A 17984-nucleotide genomic window follows, 5' to 3' on the forward strand; every position below is an offset into this window, starting at 1 on the left:
TCTGCCACGAACCATAGCACACCAAATGCAAGCAGCGCTTGGTTATTTTGTCAGCAGAGGTCAGATATTTAAGGTTTCCTATGATACCTTGACGCTATCGACACGCAATGGAGGGCTACATCTAACAGACATCTACCTTAAAGCACAAGCGCTATACGTTAGCAAAACTTATAAACAGTGGCAACAATCACCGCGGACCTTAGTGGCTCATCTCTTACGTGACATCACCACAGTCAGCAGAGATCCACCAATCGATGTGAATCACATCTCCCACGAGCTGTACCACTATAAACACTTTCTTGTGGAATACAGCTATGTACGCCATAGAATATCGGAGAAGGACATATATCAGGTTAAGGAGGTTTACAACACCTTGCTGGGAGGAAAATTGCGCAATCGAATAGAAAACAAGTTTCGACATTATAAATGGAAACATGAGCAATGCCGGGGTTGTGAGTTCGAGCCTCACCTGGGGCATACTTTTATTTCGTAGCAGCTGACTATGGAAGCATCGGGACGCTAGATTTGAGATGTATCACGTACCTGAGAGACCATAAATGTGCGTGCACTGTAGTCAACGACTGCGTGTTCCTCGGTAGTATAGTGGTTAGTATCCCCGCCTGTCACGCGGGAGACCGGGGTTCGATTCCCCGCCGGGGAGATGCGATTTTTATATCGCGAAGGTTGCACGTGTGGCCCGAAGAAGCATTACCGTTGTGATCAAGGAATGTAATTGCTAAAAAATCGTAAGAAAGTCTGCGTCTTAGGAAGTGTTTCTCGTATTCTGCACACGACGTCGTCGTTTCACAACTCACAGGGTTTGCTGTCGACGCTGAATCAGCGCACCCCAAGATTAATGATCGAGCTCGAAGCACCCAAGAAAAAGAATAATTTTAGCAGAGCGTGGTTTCGATCCACGGACCTCTGGGTTATGGGCCCAGCACGCTTCCACTGCGCCACTCTGCTGTACGGAGAGAAGCGCGCTCTTCGGTGCGTGACATGGGACACTTGGAAAAGCGTTGTCTGCGTCGCCTACCGTTTAATTAACTGTGGAGCATCTCCCAGCTTGACTTGTCTCGACTTTGCTCGGCTGACACTTGCACGAAGCGATATTTACCGCGATCGTCTCGAGATGCAGCTGCGAGATGCTCAGGATTAACATTGCACTCCACGAAGGTGGAGACATTCGAATGCACTGCCTAGCTACGCGCCCGCAACTAACAAAATGCCGACCCTGCCAGGATTCGAACCTGGAACCTTCTGATCCGTAGTCAGACGCGTTATCCGTTGGGCCACAGAGCCACTGCTTGCGTTTCCTCCTATGAGGCGGGTGCACATCGCAAAGCAACGTGTTCTCCGTGGCTCGGCAATTGCATGTCGTCCACCGACAACGGCGGCGCGGCCACTCTGGTCTTCCGCACGCTGCAGGGAGCTGCCACCAAGGAAGGCATCTCTCCTCCTGCTGCTCGGCCACGCAGCGCCTGCACAGCTTAGAGCTTGCCACACATCTGCCGTCGCTGTTGGACAGGTAGCGGAATGCAAGGCGCCCGTTTTTTTGCATTTTTTCGGTGATGACAAGCGGTTGACATGCTTGTAAGTGTAGCATATAAAACAAGAATCGTGTGAAGCATTCGTAGACAGGTGCTAAAGTCGTAGTATGGCCGCAGGTGACGGTCGTATGACGGGTCTGTAGCCACAACAGGTTGGCATCAAAGTGAATACCGCTAACTGTAAGCAGTCTGCTGTTGCCCCAGTGGCGCAATTGGTTAGCGCACGGTACCTATAAGGCAGTAGCCGTGAGCAATGCCGGGGTTGTGAGTTCGAGCCTCACATGGGGCGTACTTTTATTTCGTAGCAGCTGACTATGGAAGCATCGGGACGCTAGATTTGAGATGTATCACGTACCTGAGAGACCATAAATGTGCGTGCACTGTAGTCAACGACTGCGTGTTCCTCGGTAGTATAGTGGTTAGTATCCCCGCCTGTCACGCGGGAGACCGGGGTTCGATTCCCCGCCGGGGAGATGCGATTTTTATATCGCGAAGGTTGCACGTGTGGCCCGAAGAAGCATTACCGTTGTGATCAAGGAATGTAATTGCTAAAAAATCGTAAGAAAGTCTGCGTCTTAGGAAGTGTTTCTCGTATTCTGCACACGACGTCGTCGTTTCACAACTCACAGGGTTTGCTGTCGACGCTGAATCAGCGCACCCCAAGATTAATGATCGAGCTCGAAGCACCCAAGAAAAAGAATAATTTTAGCAGAGCGTGGTTTCGATCCACGGACCTCTGGGTTATGGGCCCAGCACGCTTCCACTGCGCCACTCTGCTGTACGGAGAGAAGCGCGCTCTTCGGTGCGTGACATGGGACACTTGGAAAAGCGTTGTCTGCGTCGCCTACCGTTTAATTAACTGTGGAGCATCTCCCAGCTTGACTTGTCTCGACTTTGCTCGGCTGACGCTTGCACGAAGCGATATTTACCGCGATCGTCTCGAGATGCAGCTGCGAGATGCTCAGGATTAACATTGCACTCCACGAAGGTGGAGACATTCGAATGCACTGCCTAGCTACGCGCCCGCAACTAACAAAATGCCGACCCTGCCAGGATTCGAACCTGGAACCTTCTGATCCGTAGTCAGACGCGTTATCCGTTGGGCCACAGAGCCACTGCTTGCTTTTCCTCCTATGAGGCGGATGCACATCGCAAAGCAACGTGTTCTCCGTGGCTCGGTAATTGCATGTCGTCCACCGACAACGGCGGCGCGGCCACTCTGGTCTTCCGCACGCTGCAGGGAGCTGCCACCAAGGAAGGCATCTCTCCTCCTGCTGCTCGGCCACGCAGCGCCTGCACAGCTTAGAGCTTGCCACACATCTGCCGTCGCTGTTGGACAGGTAGCGGAATGCAAGGCGCCCGTTTTTTTGCATTTTTTCGGTGATGACAAGCGGTTGACATGCTTGTAAGTGTAGCATATAAAACAAGAATCGTGTGAAGCATTCGTAGACAGGTGCTAAAGTCGTAGTATGGCCGCAGGTGACGGTCGTATGACGGGTCTGTAGCCACAACAGGTTGGCATCAAAGTGAATACCGCTAACTGTAAGCACTCTGCTGTTGCCCCAGTGGCGCAATTGGTTAGCGCACGGTACTTATAAGGCAGTAGCCGTGAGCAATGCCGGGGTTGTGAGTTCGAGCCTCACATGGGGCGTACTTTTATTTCGTAGCAGCTGACTATGGAAGCATCGGGACGCTAGATTTGAGATGTATCACGTACCTGAGAGACCATAAATGTGCGTGCACTGTAGTCAACGACTGCGTGTTCCTCGGTAGTATAGTGGTTAGTATCCCCGCCTGTCACGCGGGAGACCGGGGTTCGATTCCCCGCCGGGGAGATGCGATTTTTATATCGCGAAGGTTGCACGTGTGGCCCGAAGAAGCATTACCGTTGTGATCAAGGAATGTAATTGCTAAAAAATCGTAAGAAAGTCTGCGTCTTAGGAAGTGTTTCTCGTATTCTGCACACGACGTCGTCGTTTCACAACTCACAGGGTTTGCTGTCGACGCTGAATCAGCGCACCCCAAGATTAATGATCGAGCTCGAAGCACCCAAGAAAAAGAATGATTTTAGCAGAGCGTGGTTTCGATCCACGGACCTCTGGGTTACGGGCCCAGCACGCTTCCATTGCGCCACTCTGCTGTGCCGAGAGAAGCGCGCTCTTCGGTGCGTGACATGGGACACTTGGAAAAGCGTTGTCTGCGTCGCCTCCCGTTTAATTAACTGTGGAGCATCTCCCAGCTTGACTTGTCTCGACTTTGCTCGGCTGACGCTTGCACGAAGCGATATTTACCGCGATCGTCTCGAGATGCAGCTGCGAGATGCTCAGGATTAACATTGCACTCCACGAAGGTGGAGACATTCGAATGCACTGCCTAGCTACGCGCCCGCAACTAACAAAATGCCGACCCTGCCAGGATTCGAACCTGGAACCTTCTGATCCGTAGTCAGACGCGTTATCCGTTGGGCCACAGAGCCACTGCTTGCGTTTCCTCCTATGAGGCGGGTGCACATCGCAAAGCAACGTGTTCTCCGTGGCTCGGCAATTGCATGTCGTCCACCGACAACGGCGGCGCGGCCACTCTGGTCTTCCGCACTCTGCAGGGAGCTGCCACCAAGGAAGGCATCTCTCCTCCTGCTGCTCGGCCACGCAGCGCCTGCACAGCTTAGAGCTTGCCACACATCTGCCGTCGCTGTTGGACAGGTAGCGGAATGCAAGGCGCCCGTTTTTTTGCATTTTTTCGGTGATGACAAGCGGTTGACATGCTTGTAAGTGTAGCATATAAAACAAGAATCGTGTGAAGCATTCGTAGACAGGTGCTAAAGTCGTAGTATGGCCGCAGGTGACGGTCGTATGACGGGTCTGTAGCCACAACAGGTTGGCATCAAAGTGAATACCGCTAACTGTAAGCACTCTGCTGTTGCCCCAGTGGCGCAATTGGTTAGCGCACGGTACTTATAAGGCAGTAGCCGTCAGCAATGCCGGGGTTGTGAGTTCGAGCCTCACATGGGGCGTACTTTTATTTCGTAGCAGCTGACTATGGAAGCATCGGGACGCTAGATTTGAGATGTATCACGTACCTGAGAGACCATAAATGTGCGTGCACTGTAGTCAACGACTGCGTGTTCCTCGGTAGTATAGTGGTTAGTATCCCCGCCTGTCACGCGGGAGACCGGGGTTCGATTCCCCGCCGGGGAGATGCGATTTTTATATCGCGAAGGTTGCACGTGTGGCCCGAAGAAGCATTACCGTTGTGATCAAGGAATGTAATTGCTAAAAAATCGTAAGAAAGTCTGCGTCTTAGGAAGTGTTTCTCGTATTCTGCACACGACGTCGTCGTTTCACAACTCACAGGGTTTGCTGTCGACGCTGAATCAGCGCACCCCAAGATTAATGATCGAGCTCGAAGCACCCAAGAAAAAGAATGATTTTAGCAGAGCGTGGTTTCGATCCACGGACCTCTGGGTTATGGGCCCAGCACGCTTCCATTGCGCCACTCTGCTGTGCCGAGAGAAGCGCGCTCTTCGGTGCGTGACATGGGACACTTGGAAAAGCGTTGTCTGCGTCGCCTACCGTTTAATTAACTGTGGAGCATCTCCCAGCTTGACTTGTCTCGACTTTGCTCGGCTGACGCTTGCACGAAGCGATATTTACCGCGATCGTCTCGAGATGCAGCTGCGAGATGCTCAGGATTAACATTGCACTCCACGAAGGTGGAGACATTCGAATGCACTGCCTAGCTACGCGCCCGCAACTAACAAAATGCCGACCCTGCCAGGATTCGAACCTGGAACCATCTGATCCGTAGTCAGACGCGTTATCCGTTGGGCCACAGAGCCACTGCTTGCGTTTCCTCCTATGAGGCGGGTGCACATCGCAAAGCAACGTGTTCTCCGTGGCTCGGCAATTGCATGTCGTCCACCGACAACGGCGGCGCGGCCACTCTGGTCTTCCGCACGCTGCAGGGAGCTGCCACCAAGGAAGGCATCTCTCCTCCTGCTGCTCGGCCACGCAGCGCCTGCACAGCTTAGAGCTTGCCACACATCTGCCGTCGCTGTTGGACAGGTAGCGGAATGCAAGGCGCCCGTTTTTTTGCATTTTTTCGGTGATGACAAGCGGTTGACATGCTTGTAAGTGTAGCATATAAAACAAGAATCGTGTGAAGCATTCGTAGACAGGTGCTAAAGTCGTAGTATGGCCGCAGGTGACGGTCGTATGACGGGTCTGTAGCCACAACAGGTTGGCATCAAAGTGAATACCGCTAACTGTAAGCACTCTGCTGTTGCCCCAGTGGCGCAATTGGTTAGCGCACGGTACTTATAAGGCAGTAGCCGTGAGCAATGCCGGGGTTGTGAGTTCGAGCCTCACATGGGGCGTACTTTTATTTCGTAGCAGCTGACTATGGAAGCATCGGGACGCTAGATTTGAGATGTATCACGTACCTGAGAGACCATAAATGTGCGTGCACTGTAGTCAACGACTGCGTGTTCCTCGGTAGTATAGTGGTTAGTATCCCCGCCTGTCACGCGAGAGACCGGGGTTCGATTCCCCGCCGGGGAGATGCGATTTTTATATCGCGAAGGTTGCACGTGTGGCCCGAAGAAGCATTACCGTTGTGATCAAGGAATGTAATTGCTAAAAAATCGTAAGAAAGTCTGCGTCTTAGGAAGTGTTTCTCGTATTCTGCACACGACGTCGTCGTTTCACAACTCACAGGGTTTGCTGTCGACGCTGAATCAGCGCACCCCAAGATTAATGATCGAGCTCGAAGCACCCAAGAAAAAGAATAATTTTAGCAGAGCGTGGTTTCGATCCACGGACCTCTGGGTTATGGGCCCAGCACGCTTCCACTGCGCCACTCTGCTGTACGGAGAGAAGCGCGCTCTTCGGTGCGTGACATGGGACACTTGGAAAAGCGTTGTCTGCGTCGCCTACCGTTTAATTAACTGTGTAGCATCTCCCAGCTTGACTTGTCTCGACTTTGCTCGACTGACGCTACGCTGACGCTTGCACGAAGCGATATTTACCGCGATCGTCTCGAGATGCAGCTGCGAGATGCTCAGGATTAACATTGCACTCCACGAAGGTGGAGACATTCGAATGCACTGCCTAGCTACGCGCCCGCAACTAACAAAATGCCGACCCTGCCAGGATTCGAACCTGGAACCTTCTGATTCGTAGTCAGACGCGTTATCCGTTGGGCCACAGAACCACTGCTTGCGTTTCCTCCTATGAGGCGGGTGCACATCGCAAAGCAACGTGTTCTCCGTGGCTCGGCAATTGCATGTCGTCCACCGACAACGGCGGCGCGGCCACTCTGGTCTTCCGCACTCTGCAGGGAGCTGCCACCAAGGAAGGCATCTCTCCTCCTGCTGCTCGGCCACGCAGCGCCTGCACAGCTTAGAGCTTGCCACACATCTGCCGTCGCTGTTGGACAGGTAGCGGAATGCAAGGCGCCCGTTTTTTTGCATTTTTTCGGTGATGACAAGCGGTTGACATGCTTGTAAGTGTAGCATATAAAACAAGAATCGTGTGAAGCATTCGTAGACAGGTGCTAAAGTCGTAGTATGGCCGCAGGTGACGGTCGTATGACGGGTCTGTAGCCACAACAGGTTGGCATCAAAGTGAATACCGCTAACTGTAAGCACTCTGCTGTTGCCCCAGTGGCGCAATTGGTTAGCGCACGGTACTTATAAGGCAGTAGCCGTGAGCAATGCCGGGGTTGTGAGTTCGAGCCTCACATGGGGCGTACTTTTATTTCGTAGCAGCTGACTATGGAAGCATCGGGACGCTAGATTTGAGATGTATCACGTACCTGAGAGACCATAAATGTGCGTGCACTGTAGTCAACGACTGCGTGTTCCTCGGTAGTATAGTGGTTAGTATCCCCGCCTGTCACGCGAGAGACCGGGGTTCGATTCCCCGCCGGGGAGATGCGATTTTTATATCGCGAAGGTTGCACGTGTGGCCCGAAGAAGCATTACCGTTGTGATCAAGGAATGTAATTGCTAAAAAATCGTAAGAAAGTCTGCGTCTTAGGAAGTGTTTCTCGTATTCTGCACACGACGTCGTCGTTTCACAACTCACAGGGTTTGCTGTCGACGCTGAATCAGCGCACCCCAAGATTAATGATCGAGCTCGAAGCACCCAAGAAAAAGAATGATTTTAGCAGAGCGTGGTTTCGATCCACGGACCTCTGGGTTATGGGCCCAGCACGCTTCCACTGCGCCACTCTGCTGTGCCGAGAGAAGCGCGCTCTTCGGTGCGTGACATGGGACACTTGGAAAAGCGTTGTCTGCGTCGCCTACCGTTTAATTAACTGTGTAGCATCTCCCAGCTTGACTTGTCTCGACTTTGCTCGACTGACGCTACGCTGACGCTTGCACGAAGCGATATTTACCGCGATCGTCTCGAGATGCAGCTGCGAGATGCTCAGGATTAACATTGCACTCCACGAAGGTGGAGACATTCGAATGCACTGCCTAGCTACGCGCCCGCAACTAACAAAATGCCGACCCTGCCAGGATTCGAACCTGGAATCTTCTGATCCGTAGTCAGACGCGTTATCCGTTGTGCCACAGGGCCACTGTTTGCGTTTTCTGCTACGAGGCGGGTGCACATCGCAAAGCAACGTGTTCTCCGTGGCTCGGCAATTGCATGTCATCCACTGACAACGGCGGCGCGGCCACTCTGGTCTTCCGCACTCTGCAGGGAGCTGCCACCAAGGAAGGCATCTCTCCTCCTGCTGCTCGGCCACGCAGCGCCTGCACAGCTTAGAGCTTGCCACACATCTGCCGTCGCTGTTGGACAGGTAGCGGAATGCAAGGCGCCCGTTTTTTTGCATTTTTTCGGTGATGACAAGCGGTTGACATGATTGTAAGTGTAGCATATAAAACAAGAATCGTATGAAGCATTCGTAGACAGGTGCTAAAGTCGTAGTATGGCCACAGGTGACGGTCGTATGACGGGTCTGTAGCCACAACAGGTTGGCATCAAAGTGAATACCGCTAACTGTAAGCACTCTGCTGTAGCCCCAGTGGCGCAATTGGTTAGCGCACGGTACTTATAAGGCAGTAGCCGTGAGCAATGCCGGGGTTGTGAGTTCGAGCCTCACCTGGGGCATATTTTTATTTCGTAGCAGCTGACTATGGAAGCATCGGGACGCTAGATTTGAGATGCATCACGTACCTGAGAGACCATAAATGTGCGTGCACTGTAGTCAACGAGTGCGTGTTTCTCGGTAGTATAGTGGTTAGTATCCCCACCTGTCACGCCGGAGACCGGGGTTCGATTCCCCGCCGGGGAGATGCGATTTTTATATCGCGAAGGTTGCACGTGTGGCCCGAAAAAGCATTACCGTTGTGATCAGGGAATGTAATTGCTAAAAAATCGTAAGAAAGTCTGCGTCTTAGGAAGTGTTTCTCGTATTCTGCACACGACGTCGTCGTTTCACAACTCACAGGGTTTGCTGTCGACGCTGAATCAGCGCACCCCAAGATTAATGATCGAGCTCGAAGCACCCAAGAAAAAGAATGATTTTAGCAGAGCGTGGTTTCGATCCACGGACCTCTGGGTTATGGGCCCAGCACGCTTCCACTGCGCCACTCTGCTGTGCCGAGAGAAGCGCGCTCTTCGGTGCGTGACATGGGACACTTGGAAAAGCGTTGTCTGCGTCGCCTACCGTTTAATTAACTGTGGAGCATCTCCCAGCTTGACTTGTCTCGACTTTGCTCGACTGACGCTACGCTGACGCTTGCACGAAGCGATATTTACCGCGATCGTCTCGAGATGCAGCTGCGAGATGCTCAGGATTAACATTGCACTCCACGAAGGTGGAGACATTCGAATGCACTGCCTAGCTACGCGCCCGCAACTAACAAAATGCCGACCCTGCCAGGATTCGAACCTGGAACCATCTGATCCGTAGTCAGACGCGTTATCCGTTGGGCCACAGAGCCACTGCTTGCGTTTCCTCCTATGAGGCGGGTGCACATCGCAAAGCAACGTGTTCTCCGTGGCTCGGCAATTGCATGTCGTCCACCGACAACGGCGGCGCGGCCACTCTGGTCTTCCGCACTCTGCAGGGAGCTGCCACCAAGGAAGGCATCTCTCCTCCTGCTGCTCGGCCACGCAGCGCCTGCACAGCTTAGAGCTTGCCACACATCTGCCGTCGCTGTTGGACAGGTAGCGGAATGCAAGGCGCCCGTTTTTTTGCATTTTTTCGGTGATGACAAGCGGTTGACATGCTTGTAAGTGTAGCATATAAAACAAGAATCGTGTGAAGCATTCGTAGACAGGTGCTAAAGTCGTAGTATGGCCGCAGGTGACGGTCGTATGACGGGTCTGTAGCCACAACAGGTTGGCATCAAAGTGAATACCGCTAACTGTAAGCACTCTGCTGTTGCCCCAGTGGCGCAATTGGTTAGCGCACGGTACTTATAAGGCAGTAGCCGTGAGCAATGCCGGGGTTGTGAGTTCGAGCCTCACATGGGGCGTACTTTTATTTCGTAGCAGCTGACTATGGAAGCATCGGGACGCTAGATTTGAGATGTATCACGTACCTGAGAGACCATAAATGTGCGTGCACTGTAGTCAACGACTGCGTGTTCCTCGGTAGTATAGTGGTTAGTATCCCCGCCTGTCACGCGGGAGACCGGGGTTTGATTCCCCGCCGGGGAGATGCGATTTTTATATCGCGAAGGTTGCACGTGTGGCCCGAAGAAGCATTACCGTTGTGATCAAGGAATGTAATTGCTAAAAAATCGTAAGAAAGTCTGCGTCTTAGGAAGTGTTTCTCGTATTCTGCACACGACGTCGTCGTTTCACAACTCACAGGGTTTGCTGTCGACGCTGAATCAGCGCACCCCAAGATTAATGATCGAGCTCGAAGCACCCAAGAAAAAGAATAATTTTAGCAGAGCGTGGTTTCGATCCACGGACCTCTGGGTTATGGGCCCAGCACGCTTCCACTGCGCCACTCTGCTGTACGGAGAGAAGCGCGCTCTTCGGTGCGTGACATGGGACACTTGGAAAAGCGTTGTCTGCGTCGCCTACCGTTTAATTAACTGTGTAGCATCTCCCAGCTTGACTTGTCTCGACTTTGCTCGACTGACGCTACGCTGACGCTTGCACGAAGCGATATTTACCGCGATCGTCTCGAGATGCAGCTGCGAGATGCTCAGGATTAACATTGCACTCCACGAAGGTGGAGACATTCGAATGCACTGCCTAGCTACGCGCCCGCAACTAACAAAATGCCGACCCTGCCAGGATTCGAACCTGGAACCTTCTGATCCGTAGTCAGACGCGTTATCCGTTGGGCCACAGAGCCACTGCTTGCGTTTCCTCCTATGAGGCGGGTGCACATCGCAAAGCAACGTGTTCTCCGTGGCTCGGCAATTGCATGTCGTCCACCGACAACGGCGGCGCGGCCACTCTGGTCTTCCGCACTCTGCAGGGAGCTGCCACCAAGGAAGGCATCTCTCCTCCTGCTGCTCGGCCACGCAGCGCCTGCACAGCTTAGAGCTTGCCACACATCTGCCGTCGCTGTTGGACAGGTAGCGGAATGCAAGGCGCCCGTTTTTTTGCATTTTTTCGGTGATGACAAGCGGTTGACATGCTTGTAAGTGTAGCATATAAAACAAGAATCGTGTGAAGCATTCGTAGACAGGTGCTAAAGTCGTAGTATGGCCGCAGGTGACGGTCGTATGACGGGTCTGTAGCCACAACAGGTTGGCATCAAAGTGAATACCGCTAACTGTAAGCACTCTGCTGTTGCCCCAGTGGCGCAATTGGTTAGCGCACGGTACTTATAAGGCAGTAGCCGTCAGCAATGCCGGGGTTGTGAGTTCGAGCCTCACATGGGGCGTACTTTTATTTCGTAGCAGCTGACTATGGAAGCATCGGGACGCTAGATTTGAGATGTATCACGTACCTGAGAGACCATAAATGTGCGTGCACTGTAGTCAACGACTGCGTGTTCCTCGGTAGTATAGTGGTTAGTATCCCCGCCTGTCACGCGGGAGACCGGGGTTCGATTCCCCGCCGGGGAGATGCGATTTTTATATCGCGAAGGTTGCACGTGTGGCCCGAAGAAGCATTACCGTTGTGATCAAGGAATGTAATTGCTAAAAAATCGTAAGAAAGTCTGCGTCTTAGGAAGTGTTTCTCGTATTCTGCACACGACGTCGTCGTTTCACAACTCACAGGGTTTGCTGTCGACGCTGAATCAGCGCACCCCAAGATTAATGATCGAGCTCGAAGCACCCAAGAAAAAGAATGATTTTAGCAGAGCGTGGTTTCGATCCACGGACCTCTGGGTTATGGGCCCAGCACGCTTCCATTGCGCCACTCTGCTGTGCCGAGAGAAGCGCGCTCTTCGGTGCGTGACATGGGACACTTGGAAAAGCGTTGTCTGCGTCGCCTACCGTTTAATTAACTGTGGAGCATCTCCCAGCTTGACTTGTCTCGACTTTGCTCGGCTGACGCTTGCACGAAGCGATATTTACCGCGATCGTCTCGAGATGCAGCTGCGAGATGCTCAGGATTAACATTGCACTCCACGAAGGTGGAGACATTCGAATGCACTGCCTAGCTACGCGCCCGCAACTAACAAAATGCCGACCCTGCCAGGATTCGAACCTGGAACCATCTGATCCGTAGTCAGACGCGTTATCCGTTGGGCCACAGAGCCACTGCTTGCGTTTCCTCCTATGAGGCGGGTGCACATCGCAAAGCAACGTGTTCTCCGTGGCTCGGCAATTGCATGTCGTCCACCGACAACGGCGGCGCGGCCACTCTGGTCTTCCGCACGCTGCAGGGAGCTGCCACCAAGGAAGGCATCTCTCCTCCTGCTGCTCGGCCACGCAGCGCCTGCACAGCTTAGAGCTTGCCACACATCTGCCGTCGCTGTTGGACAGGTAGCGGAATGCAAGGCGCCCGTTTTTTTGCATTTTTTCGGTGATGACAAGCGGTTGACATGCTTGTAAGTGTAGCATATAAAACAAGAATCGTGTGAAGCATTCGTAGACAGGTGCTAAAGTCGTAGTACGGCCGCAGGTGACGGTCGTATGACGGGTCTGTAGCCACAACAGGTTGGCATCAAAGTGAATACCGCTAACTGTAAGCACTCTGCTGTTGCCCCAGTGGCGCAATTGGTTAGCGCACGGTACTTATAAGGCAGTAGCCGTGAGCAATGCCGGGGTTGTGAGTTCGAGCCTCACATGGGGCGTACTTTTATTTCGTAGCAGCTGACTATGGAAGCATCGGGACGCTAGATTTGAGATGTATCACGTACCTGAGAGACCATAAATGTGCGTGCACTGTAGTCAACGACTGCGTGTTCCTCGGTAGTATAGTGGTTAGTATCCCCGCCTGTCACGCGAGAGACCGGGGTTCGATTCCCCGCCGGGGAGATGCGATTTTTATATCGCGAAGGTTGCACGTGTGGCCCGAAGAAGCATTACCGTTGTGATCAAGGAATGTAATTGCTAAAAAATCGTAAGAAAGTCTGCGTCTTAGGAAGTGTTTCTCGTATTCTGCACACGACGTCGTCGTTTCACAACTCACAGGGTTTGCTGTCGACGCTGAATCAGCGCACCCCAAGATTAATGATCGAGCTCGAAGCACCCAAGAAAAAGAATAATTTTAGCAGAGCGTGGTTTCGATCCACGGACCTCTGGGTTATGGGCCCAGCACGCTTCCACTGCGCCACTCTGCTGTACGGAGAGAAGCGCGCTCTTCGGTGCGTGACATGGGACACTTGGAAAAGCGTTGTCTGCGTCGCCTACCGTTTAATTAACTGTGTAGCATCTCCCAGCTTGACTTGTCTCGACTTTGCTCGACTGACGCTACGCTGACGCTTGCACGAAGCGATATTTACCGCGATCGTCTCGAGATGCAGCTGCGAGATGCTCAGGATTAACATTGCACTCCACGAAGGTGGAGACATTCGAATGCACTGCCTAGCTACGCGCCCGCAACTAACAAAATGCCGACCCTGCCAGGATTCGAACCTGGAACCTTCTGATTCGTAGTCAGACGCGTTATCCGTTGGGCCACAGAACCACTGCTTGCGTTTCCTCCTATGAGGCGGGTGCACATCGCAAAGCAACGTGTTCTCCGTGGCTCGGCAATTGCATGTCGTCCACCGACAACGGCGGCGCGGCCACTCTGGTCTTCCGCACTCTGCAGGGAGCTGCCACCAAGGAAGGCATCTCTCCTCCTGCTGCTCGGCCACGCAGCGCCTGCACAGCTTAGAGCTTGCCACACATCTGCCGTCGCTGTTGGACAGGTAGCGGAATGCAAGGCGCCCGTTTTTTTGCATTTTTTCGGTGATGACAAGCGGTTGACATGCTTGTAAGTGTAGCATATAAAACAAGAATCGTGTGAAGCATTCGTAGACAGGTGCTAAAGTCGTAGTATGGCCGCAGGTGACGGTCGTATGACGGGTCTGTAGCCACAACAGGTTGGCATCAAAGTGAATACCGCTAACTGTAAGCACTCTGCTGTTGCCCCAGTGGCGCAATTGGTTAGCGCACGGTACTTATAAGGCAGTAGCCGTGAGCAATGCCGGGGTTGTGAGTTCGAGCCTCACATGGGGCGTACTTTTATTTCGTAGCAGCTGACTATGGAAGCATCGGGACGCTAGATTTGAGATGTATCACGTACCTGAGAGACCATAAATGTGCGTGCACTGTAGTCAACGACTGCGTGTTCCTCGGTAGTATAGTGGTTAGTATCCCCGCCTGTCACGCGAGAGACCGGGGTTCGATTCCCCGCCGGGGAGATGCGATTTTTATATCGCGAAGGTTGCACGTGTGGCCCGAAGAAGCATTACCGTTGTGATCAAGGAATGTAATTGCTAAAAAATCGTAAGAAAGTCTGCGTCTTAGGAAGTGTTTCTCGTATTCTGCACACGACGTCGTCGTTTCACAACTCACAGGGTTTGCTGTCGACGCTGAATCAGCGCACCCCAAGATTAATGATCGAGCTCGAAGCACCCAAGAAAAAGAATGATTTTAGCAGAGCGTGGTTTCGATCCACGGACCTCTGGGTTATGGGCCCAGCACGCTTCCACTGCGCCACTCTGCTGTGCCGAGAGAAGCGCGCTCTTCGGTGCGTGACATGGGACACTTGGAAAAGCGTTGTCTGCGTCGCCTACCGTTTAATTAACTGTGTAGCATCTCCCAGCTTGACTTGTCTCGACTTTGCTCGACTGACGCTACGCTGACGCTTGCACGAAGCGATATTTACCGCGATCGTCTCGAGATGCAGCTGCGAGATGCTCAGGATTAACATTGCACTCCACGAAGGTGGAGACATTCGAATGCACTGCCTAGCTACGCGCCCGCAACTAACAAAATGCCGACCCTGCCAGGATTCGAACCTGGAATCTTCTGATCCGTAGTCAGACGCGTTATCCGTTGTGCCACAGGGCCACTGTTTGCGTTTTCTGCTACGAGGCGGGTGCACATCGCAAAGCAACGTGTTCTCCGTGGCTCGGCAATTGCATGTCATCCACTGACAACGGCGGCGCGGCCACTCTGGTCTTCCGCACTCTGCAGGGAGCTGCCACCAAGGAAGGCATCTCTCCTCCTGCTGCTCGGCCACGCAGCGCCTGCACAGCTTAGAGCTTGCCACACATCTGCCGTCGCTGTTGGACAGGTAGCGGAATGCAAGGCGCCCGTTTTTTTGCATTTTTTCGGTGATGACAAGCGGTTTACATGATTGTAAGTGTAGCATATAAAACAAGAATCGTATGAAGCATTCGTAGACAGGTGCTAAAGTCGTAGTATGGCCACAGGTGACGGTCGTATGACGGGTCTGTAGCCACAACAGGTTGGCATCAAAGTGAATACCGCTAACTGTAAGCACTCTGCTGTAGCCCCAGTGGCGCAATTGGTTAGCGCACGGTACTTATAAGGCAGTAGCCGTGAGCAATGCCGGGGTTGTGAGTTCGAGCCTCACCTGGGGCATATTTTTATTTCGTAGCAGCTGACTATGGAAGCATCGGGACGCTAGATTTGAGATGCATCACGTACCTGAGAGACCATAAATGTGCGTGCACTGTAGTCAACGAGTGCGTGTTTCTCGGTAGTATAGTGGTTAGTATCCCCACCTGTCACGCGGGAGACCGGGGTTCGATTCCCCGCCGGGGAGATGCGATTTTTATATCGCGAAGGTTGCACGTGTGGCCCGAAAAAGCATTACCGTTGTGATCAGGGAATGTAATTGCTAAAAAATCGTAAGAAAGTCTGCGTCTTAGGAAGTGTTTCTCGTATTCTGCACACGACGTCGTCGTTTCACAACTCACAGGGTTTGCTGTCGACGCTGAATCAGCGCACCCCAAGATTAATGATCGAGCTCGAAGCACCCAAGAAAAAGAATGATTTTAGCAGAGCGTGGTTTCGATCCACGGACCTCTGGGTTATGGGCCCAGCACGCTTCCACTGCGCCACTCTGCTGTGCCGAGAGAAGCGCGCTCTTCGGTGCGTGACATGGGACACTTGGAAAAGCGTTGTCTGCGTCGCCTACCGTTTAATTAACTGTGTAGCATCTCCCAGCTTGACTTGTCTCGACTTTGCTCGACTGACGCTACGCTGACGCTTGCACGAAGCGATATTTACCGCGATCGTCTCGAGATGCAGCTGCGAGATGCTCAGGATTAACATTGCACTCCACGAAGGTGGAGACATTCGAATGCACTGCCTAGCTACGCGCCCGCAACTAACAAAATGCCGACCCTGCCAGGATTCGAACCTGGAACCTTCTGATTCGTAGTCAGACGCGTTATCCGTTGGGCCACAGAACCACTGCTTGCGTTTCCTCCTATGAGGCGGGTGCACATCGCAAAGCAACGTGTTCTCCGTGGCTCGGCAATTGCATGTCGTCCACCGACAACGGCGGCGCGGCCACTCTGGTCTTCCGCACTCTGCAGGGAGCTGCCACCAAGGAAGGCATCTCTCCTCCTGCTGCTCGGCCACGCAGCGCCTGCACAGCTTAGAGCTTGCCACACATCTGCCGTCGCTGTTGGACAGGTAGCGGAATGCAAGGCGCCCGTTTTTTTGCATTTTTTCGGTGATGACAAGCGGTTGACATGCTTGTAAGTGTAGCATATAAAACAAGAATCGTGTGAAGCATTCGTAGACAGGTGCTAAAGTCGTAGTATGGCCGCAGGTGACGGTCGTATGACGGGTCTGTAGCCACAACAGGTTGGCATCAAAGTGAATACCGCTAACTGTAAGCACTCTGCTGTTGCCCCAGTGGCGCAATTGGTTAGCGCACGGTACTTATAAGGCAGTAGCCGTCAGCAATGCCGGGGTTGTGAGCTCGAGCCTCACATGGGGCGTACTTTTATTTCGTAGCAGCTGACTATGGAAGCATCGGGACGCTAGATTTGAGATGTATCACGTACCTGAGAGACCATAAATGTGCGTGCACTGTAGTCAACGACTGCGTGTTCCTCGGTAGTATAGTGGTTAGTATCCCCGCCTGTCACGCGAGAGACCGGGGTTCGATTCCCCGCCGGGGAGATGCGATTTTCATATCGCGAAGGTTGCACGTGTGGCCCGAAGAAGCATTACCGTTGTGATCAAGGAATGTAATTGCTAAAAAATCGTAAGAAAGTCTGCGTCTTAGGAAGTGTTTCTCGTATTCTGCACACGACGTCGTCGTTTCACAACTCACAGGGTTTGCTGTCGACGCTGAATCAGCGCACCCCAAGATTAATGATCGAGCTCGAAGCACCCAAGAAAAAGAATGATTTTAGCAGAGCGTGGTTTCGATCCACGGACCTCTGGGTTATGGGCCCAGCACGCTTCCACTGCGCCACTCTGCTGTGCCGAGAGAAGCGCGCTCTTCGGTGCGTGACATGGGACACTTGGAAAAGCGTTGTCTGCGTCGCCTACCGTTTAATTAACTGTGTAGCATCTCCCAGCTTGACTTGTCTCGACTTTGCTCGACTGACGCTACGCTGACGCTTGCACGAAGCGATATTTACCGCGATCGTCTCGAGATGCAGCTGCGAGATGCTCAGGATTAACATTGCACTCCACGAAGGTGGAGACATTCGAATGCACTGCCTAGCTACGCGCCCGCAACTAACAAAATGCCGACCCTGCCAGGATTCGAACCTGGAATCTTCTGATCCGTAGTCAGACGCGTTATCCGTTGTGCCACAGGGCCACTGTTTGCGTTTTCTGCTACGAGGCGGGTGCACATCGCAAAGCAACGTGTTCTCCGTGGCTCGGCAATTGCATGTCATCCACTGACAACGGCGGCGCGGCCACTCTGGTCTTCCGCACTCTGCAGGGAGCTGCCACCAAGGAAGGCATCTCTCCTCCTGCTGCTCGGCCACGCAGCGCCTGCACAGCTTAGAGCTTGCCACACATCTGCCGTCGCTGTTGGACAGGTAGCGGAATGCAAGGCGCCCGTT

At 52.9% G+C, this 17984-nt stretch overlaps 49 non-coding genes across 49 annotated transcripts; 23 read left to right on the forward strand and 26 right to left on the reverse strand.

The window, feature by feature from the left end:
• Positions 1 to 589: 589 nt before the first annotated feature.
• Positions 590 to 661, forward strand: Trnad-guc (transfer RNA aspartic acid (anticodon GUC)). Its single transcript has one exon. It is a non-coding gene; the product is annotated as a tRNA-Asp (tRNA).
• A 233-nt stretch (positions 662 to 894) lies between these two features.
• Positions 895 to 966, reverse strand: Trnam-cau (transfer RNA methionine (anticodon CAU)). The gene has a single exon. It is a non-coding gene; the product is annotated as a tRNA-Met (tRNA).
• Positions 967 to 1229: 263 nt separating this feature from the next.
• On the reverse strand, positions 1230 to 1302 carry Trnar-acg (transfer RNA arginine (anticodon ACG)). Its single transcript has one exon. It is a non-coding gene; the product is annotated as a tRNA-Arg (tRNA).
• A 445-nt stretch (positions 1303 to 1747) lies between these two features.
• Positions 1748 to 1839, forward strand: Trnai-uau (transfer RNA isoleucine (anticodon UAU)). Its single transcript is given in 2 exon segments — positions 1748 to 1785; positions 1804 to 1839. It is a non-coding gene; the product is annotated as a tRNA-Ile (tRNA).
• Positions 1840 to 1951: 112 nt separating this feature from the next.
• Positions 1952 to 2023, forward strand: Trnad-guc (transfer RNA aspartic acid (anticodon GUC)). The gene has a single exon. It is a non-coding gene; the product is annotated as a tRNA-Asp (tRNA).
• Positions 2024 to 2256: 233 nt separating this feature from the next.
• Trnam-cau (transfer RNA methionine (anticodon CAU)) lies at positions 2257 to 2328 on the reverse strand. The gene has a single exon. It is a non-coding gene; the product is annotated as a tRNA-Met (tRNA).
• A 263-nt stretch (positions 2329 to 2591) lies between these two features.
• Positions 2592 to 2664, reverse strand: Trnar-acg (transfer RNA arginine (anticodon ACG)). Its single transcript has one exon. It is a non-coding gene; the product is annotated as a tRNA-Arg (tRNA).
• Positions 2665 to 3109: 445 nt separating this feature from the next.
• Positions 3110 to 3201, forward strand: Trnai-uau (transfer RNA isoleucine (anticodon UAU)). Its single transcript is given in 2 exon segments — positions 3110 to 3147; positions 3166 to 3201. It is a non-coding gene; the product is annotated as a tRNA-Ile (tRNA).
• A 112-nt stretch (positions 3202 to 3313) lies between these two features.
• Positions 3314 to 3385, forward strand: Trnad-guc (transfer RNA aspartic acid (anticodon GUC)). The gene has a single exon. It is a non-coding gene; the product is annotated as a tRNA-Asp (tRNA).
• Positions 3386 to 3618: 233 nt separating this feature from the next.
• Trnat-cgu (transfer RNA threonine (anticodon CGU)) lies at positions 3619 to 3690 on the reverse strand. Its single transcript has one exon. It is a non-coding gene; the product is annotated as a tRNA-Thr (tRNA).
• A 263-nt stretch (positions 3691 to 3953) lies between these two features.
• Trnar-acg (transfer RNA arginine (anticodon ACG)) lies at positions 3954 to 4026 on the reverse strand. The gene has a single exon. It is a non-coding gene; the product is annotated as a tRNA-Arg (tRNA).
• A 445-nt stretch (positions 4027 to 4471) lies between these two features.
• On the forward strand, positions 4472 to 4563 carry Trnai-uau (transfer RNA isoleucine (anticodon UAU)). The gene is given in 2 exon segments: positions 4472 to 4509; positions 4528 to 4563. It is a non-coding gene; the product is annotated as a tRNA-Ile (tRNA).
• Positions 4564 to 4675: 112 nt separating this feature from the next.
• Trnad-guc (transfer RNA aspartic acid (anticodon GUC)) lies at positions 4676 to 4747 on the forward strand. The gene has a single exon. It is a non-coding gene; the product is annotated as a tRNA-Asp (tRNA).
• A 233-nt stretch (positions 4748 to 4980) lies between these two features.
• Trnam-cau (transfer RNA methionine (anticodon CAU)) lies at positions 4981 to 5052 on the reverse strand. Its single transcript has one exon. It is a non-coding gene; the product is annotated as a tRNA-Met (tRNA).
• Positions 5053 to 5315: 263 nt separating this feature from the next.
• Positions 5316 to 5388, reverse strand: Trnar-acg (transfer RNA arginine (anticodon ACG)). The gene has a single exon. It is a non-coding gene; the product is annotated as a tRNA-Arg (tRNA).
• A 445-nt stretch (positions 5389 to 5833) lies between these two features.
• Trnai-uau (transfer RNA isoleucine (anticodon UAU)) lies at positions 5834 to 5925 on the forward strand. Its single transcript is given in 2 exon segments — positions 5834 to 5871; positions 5890 to 5925. It is a non-coding gene; the product is annotated as a tRNA-Ile (tRNA).
• A 112-nt stretch (positions 5926 to 6037) lies between these two features.
• On the forward strand, positions 6038 to 6109 carry Trnad-guc (transfer RNA aspartic acid (anticodon GUC)). The gene has a single exon. It is a non-coding gene; the product is annotated as a tRNA-Asp (tRNA).
• Positions 6110 to 6342: 233 nt separating this feature from the next.
• On the reverse strand, positions 6343 to 6414 carry Trnam-cau (transfer RNA methionine (anticodon CAU)). Its single transcript has one exon. It is a non-coding gene; the product is annotated as a tRNA-Met (tRNA).
• Positions 6415 to 6688: 274 nt separating this feature from the next.
• Positions 6689 to 6761, reverse strand: Trnar-acg (transfer RNA arginine (anticodon ACG)). The gene has a single exon. It is a non-coding gene; the product is annotated as a tRNA-Arg (tRNA).
• Positions 6762 to 7206: 445 nt separating this feature from the next.
• Positions 7207 to 7298, forward strand: Trnai-uau (transfer RNA isoleucine (anticodon UAU)). The gene is given in 2 exon segments: positions 7207 to 7244; positions 7263 to 7298. It is a non-coding gene; the product is annotated as a tRNA-Ile (tRNA).
• A 112-nt stretch (positions 7299 to 7410) lies between these two features.
• On the forward strand, positions 7411 to 7482 carry Trnad-guc (transfer RNA aspartic acid (anticodon GUC)). Its single transcript has one exon. It is a non-coding gene; the product is annotated as a tRNA-Asp (tRNA).
• Positions 7483 to 7715: 233 nt separating this feature from the next.
• Positions 7716 to 7787, reverse strand: Trnam-cau (transfer RNA methionine (anticodon CAU)). The gene has a single exon. It is a non-coding gene; the product is annotated as a tRNA-Met (tRNA).
• A 274-nt stretch (positions 7788 to 8061) lies between these two features.
• Trnar-acg (transfer RNA arginine (anticodon ACG)) lies at positions 8062 to 8134 on the reverse strand. Its single transcript has one exon. It is a non-coding gene; the product is annotated as a tRNA-Arg (tRNA).
• A 445-nt stretch (positions 8135 to 8579) lies between these two features.
• Positions 8580 to 8671, forward strand: Trnai-uau (transfer RNA isoleucine (anticodon UAU)). The gene is given in 2 exon segments: positions 8580 to 8617; positions 8636 to 8671. It is a non-coding gene; the product is annotated as a tRNA-Ile (tRNA).
• Positions 8672 to 9088: 417 nt separating this feature from the next.
• On the reverse strand, positions 9089 to 9160 carry Trnam-cau (transfer RNA methionine (anticodon CAU)). Its single transcript has one exon. It is a non-coding gene; the product is annotated as a tRNA-Met (tRNA).
• Positions 9161 to 9434: 274 nt separating this feature from the next.
• Trnar-acg (transfer RNA arginine (anticodon ACG)) lies at positions 9435 to 9507 on the reverse strand. Its single transcript has one exon. It is a non-coding gene; the product is annotated as a tRNA-Arg (tRNA).
• A 445-nt stretch (positions 9508 to 9952) lies between these two features.
• On the forward strand, positions 9953 to 10044 carry Trnai-uau (transfer RNA isoleucine (anticodon UAU)). Its single transcript is given in 2 exon segments — positions 9953 to 9990; positions 10009 to 10044. It is a non-coding gene; the product is annotated as a tRNA-Ile (tRNA).
• Positions 10045 to 10156: 112 nt separating this feature from the next.
• On the forward strand, positions 10157 to 10228 carry Trnad-guc (transfer RNA aspartic acid (anticodon GUC)). Its single transcript has one exon. It is a non-coding gene; the product is annotated as a tRNA-Asp (tRNA).
• Positions 10229 to 10461: 233 nt separating this feature from the next.
• Trnam-cau (transfer RNA methionine (anticodon CAU)) lies at positions 10462 to 10533 on the reverse strand. The gene has a single exon. It is a non-coding gene; the product is annotated as a tRNA-Met (tRNA).
• A 274-nt stretch (positions 10534 to 10807) lies between these two features.
• Positions 10808 to 10880, reverse strand: Trnar-acg (transfer RNA arginine (anticodon ACG)). The gene has a single exon. It is a non-coding gene; the product is annotated as a tRNA-Arg (tRNA).
• A 445-nt stretch (positions 10881 to 11325) lies between these two features.
• On the forward strand, positions 11326 to 11417 carry Trnai-uau (transfer RNA isoleucine (anticodon UAU)). The gene is given in 2 exon segments: positions 11326 to 11363; positions 11382 to 11417. It is a non-coding gene; the product is annotated as a tRNA-Ile (tRNA).
• Positions 11418 to 11529: 112 nt separating this feature from the next.
• Positions 11530 to 11601, forward strand: Trnad-guc (transfer RNA aspartic acid (anticodon GUC)). The gene has a single exon. It is a non-coding gene; the product is annotated as a tRNA-Asp (tRNA).
• A 233-nt stretch (positions 11602 to 11834) lies between these two features.
• On the reverse strand, positions 11835 to 11906 carry Trnam-cau (transfer RNA methionine (anticodon CAU)). The gene has a single exon. It is a non-coding gene; the product is annotated as a tRNA-Met (tRNA).
• A 263-nt stretch (positions 11907 to 12169) lies between these two features.
• Trnar-acg (transfer RNA arginine (anticodon ACG)) lies at positions 12170 to 12242 on the reverse strand. Its single transcript has one exon. It is a non-coding gene; the product is annotated as a tRNA-Arg (tRNA).
• A 445-nt stretch (positions 12243 to 12687) lies between these two features.
• Trnai-uau (transfer RNA isoleucine (anticodon UAU)) lies at positions 12688 to 12779 on the forward strand. The gene is given in 2 exon segments: positions 12688 to 12725; positions 12744 to 12779. It is a non-coding gene; the product is annotated as a tRNA-Ile (tRNA).
• A 112-nt stretch (positions 12780 to 12891) lies between these two features.
• Positions 12892 to 12963, forward strand: Trnad-guc (transfer RNA aspartic acid (anticodon GUC)). Its single transcript has one exon. It is a non-coding gene; the product is annotated as a tRNA-Asp (tRNA).
• A 233-nt stretch (positions 12964 to 13196) lies between these two features.
• Positions 13197 to 13268, reverse strand: Trnam-cau (transfer RNA methionine (anticodon CAU)). The gene has a single exon. It is a non-coding gene; the product is annotated as a tRNA-Met (tRNA).
• Positions 13269 to 13542: 274 nt separating this feature from the next.
• Trnar-acg (transfer RNA arginine (anticodon ACG)) lies at positions 13543 to 13615 on the reverse strand. The gene has a single exon. It is a non-coding gene; the product is annotated as a tRNA-Arg (tRNA).
• A 445-nt stretch (positions 13616 to 14060) lies between these two features.
• On the forward strand, positions 14061 to 14152 carry Trnai-uau (transfer RNA isoleucine (anticodon UAU)). The gene is given in 2 exon segments: positions 14061 to 14098; positions 14117 to 14152. It is a non-coding gene; the product is annotated as a tRNA-Ile (tRNA).
• A 112-nt stretch (positions 14153 to 14264) lies between these two features.
• Positions 14265 to 14336, forward strand: Trnad-guc (transfer RNA aspartic acid (anticodon GUC)). Its single transcript has one exon. It is a non-coding gene; the product is annotated as a tRNA-Asp (tRNA).
• Positions 14337 to 14569: 233 nt separating this feature from the next.
• Trnam-cau (transfer RNA methionine (anticodon CAU)) lies at positions 14570 to 14641 on the reverse strand. Its single transcript has one exon. It is a non-coding gene; the product is annotated as a tRNA-Met (tRNA).
• Positions 14642 to 14915: 274 nt separating this feature from the next.
• On the reverse strand, positions 14916 to 14988 carry Trnar-acg (transfer RNA arginine (anticodon ACG)). The gene has a single exon. It is a non-coding gene; the product is annotated as a tRNA-Arg (tRNA).
• Positions 14989 to 15433: 445 nt separating this feature from the next.
• Trnai-uau (transfer RNA isoleucine (anticodon UAU)) lies at positions 15434 to 15525 on the forward strand. Its single transcript is given in 2 exon segments — positions 15434 to 15471; positions 15490 to 15525. It is a non-coding gene; the product is annotated as a tRNA-Ile (tRNA).
• Positions 15526 to 15637: 112 nt separating this feature from the next.
• Trnad-guc (transfer RNA aspartic acid (anticodon GUC)) lies at positions 15638 to 15709 on the forward strand. The gene has a single exon. It is a non-coding gene; the product is annotated as a tRNA-Asp (tRNA).
• Positions 15710 to 15942: 233 nt separating this feature from the next.
• On the reverse strand, positions 15943 to 16014 carry Trnam-cau (transfer RNA methionine (anticodon CAU)). The gene has a single exon. It is a non-coding gene; the product is annotated as a tRNA-Met (tRNA).
• Positions 16015 to 16288: 274 nt separating this feature from the next.
• On the reverse strand, positions 16289 to 16361 carry Trnar-acg (transfer RNA arginine (anticodon ACG)). The gene has a single exon. It is a non-coding gene; the product is annotated as a tRNA-Arg (tRNA).
• Positions 16362 to 17010: 649 nt separating this feature from the next.
• Positions 17011 to 17082, forward strand: Trnad-guc (transfer RNA aspartic acid (anticodon GUC)). Its single transcript has one exon. It is a non-coding gene; the product is annotated as a tRNA-Asp (tRNA).
• A 233-nt stretch (positions 17083 to 17315) lies between these two features.
• Trnam-cau (transfer RNA methionine (anticodon CAU)) lies at positions 17316 to 17387 on the reverse strand. The gene has a single exon. It is a non-coding gene; the product is annotated as a tRNA-Met (tRNA).
• Positions 17388 to 17661: 274 nt separating this feature from the next.
• Trnar-acg (transfer RNA arginine (anticodon ACG)) lies at positions 17662 to 17734 on the reverse strand. Its single transcript has one exon. It is a non-coding gene; the product is annotated as a tRNA-Arg (tRNA).
• Positions 17735 to 17984: the final 250 nt, after the last annotated feature.

This window comes from Schistocerca serialis, chromosome 9 (genome assembly GCF_023864345.2).
Source record: "Schistocerca serialis cubense isolate TAMUIC-IGC-003099 chromosome 9, iqSchSeri2.2, whole genome shotgun sequence".
Taxonomy (NCBI): domain Eukaryota; kingdom Metazoa; phylum Arthropoda; class Insecta; order Orthoptera; family Acrididae; genus Schistocerca; species Schistocerca serialis.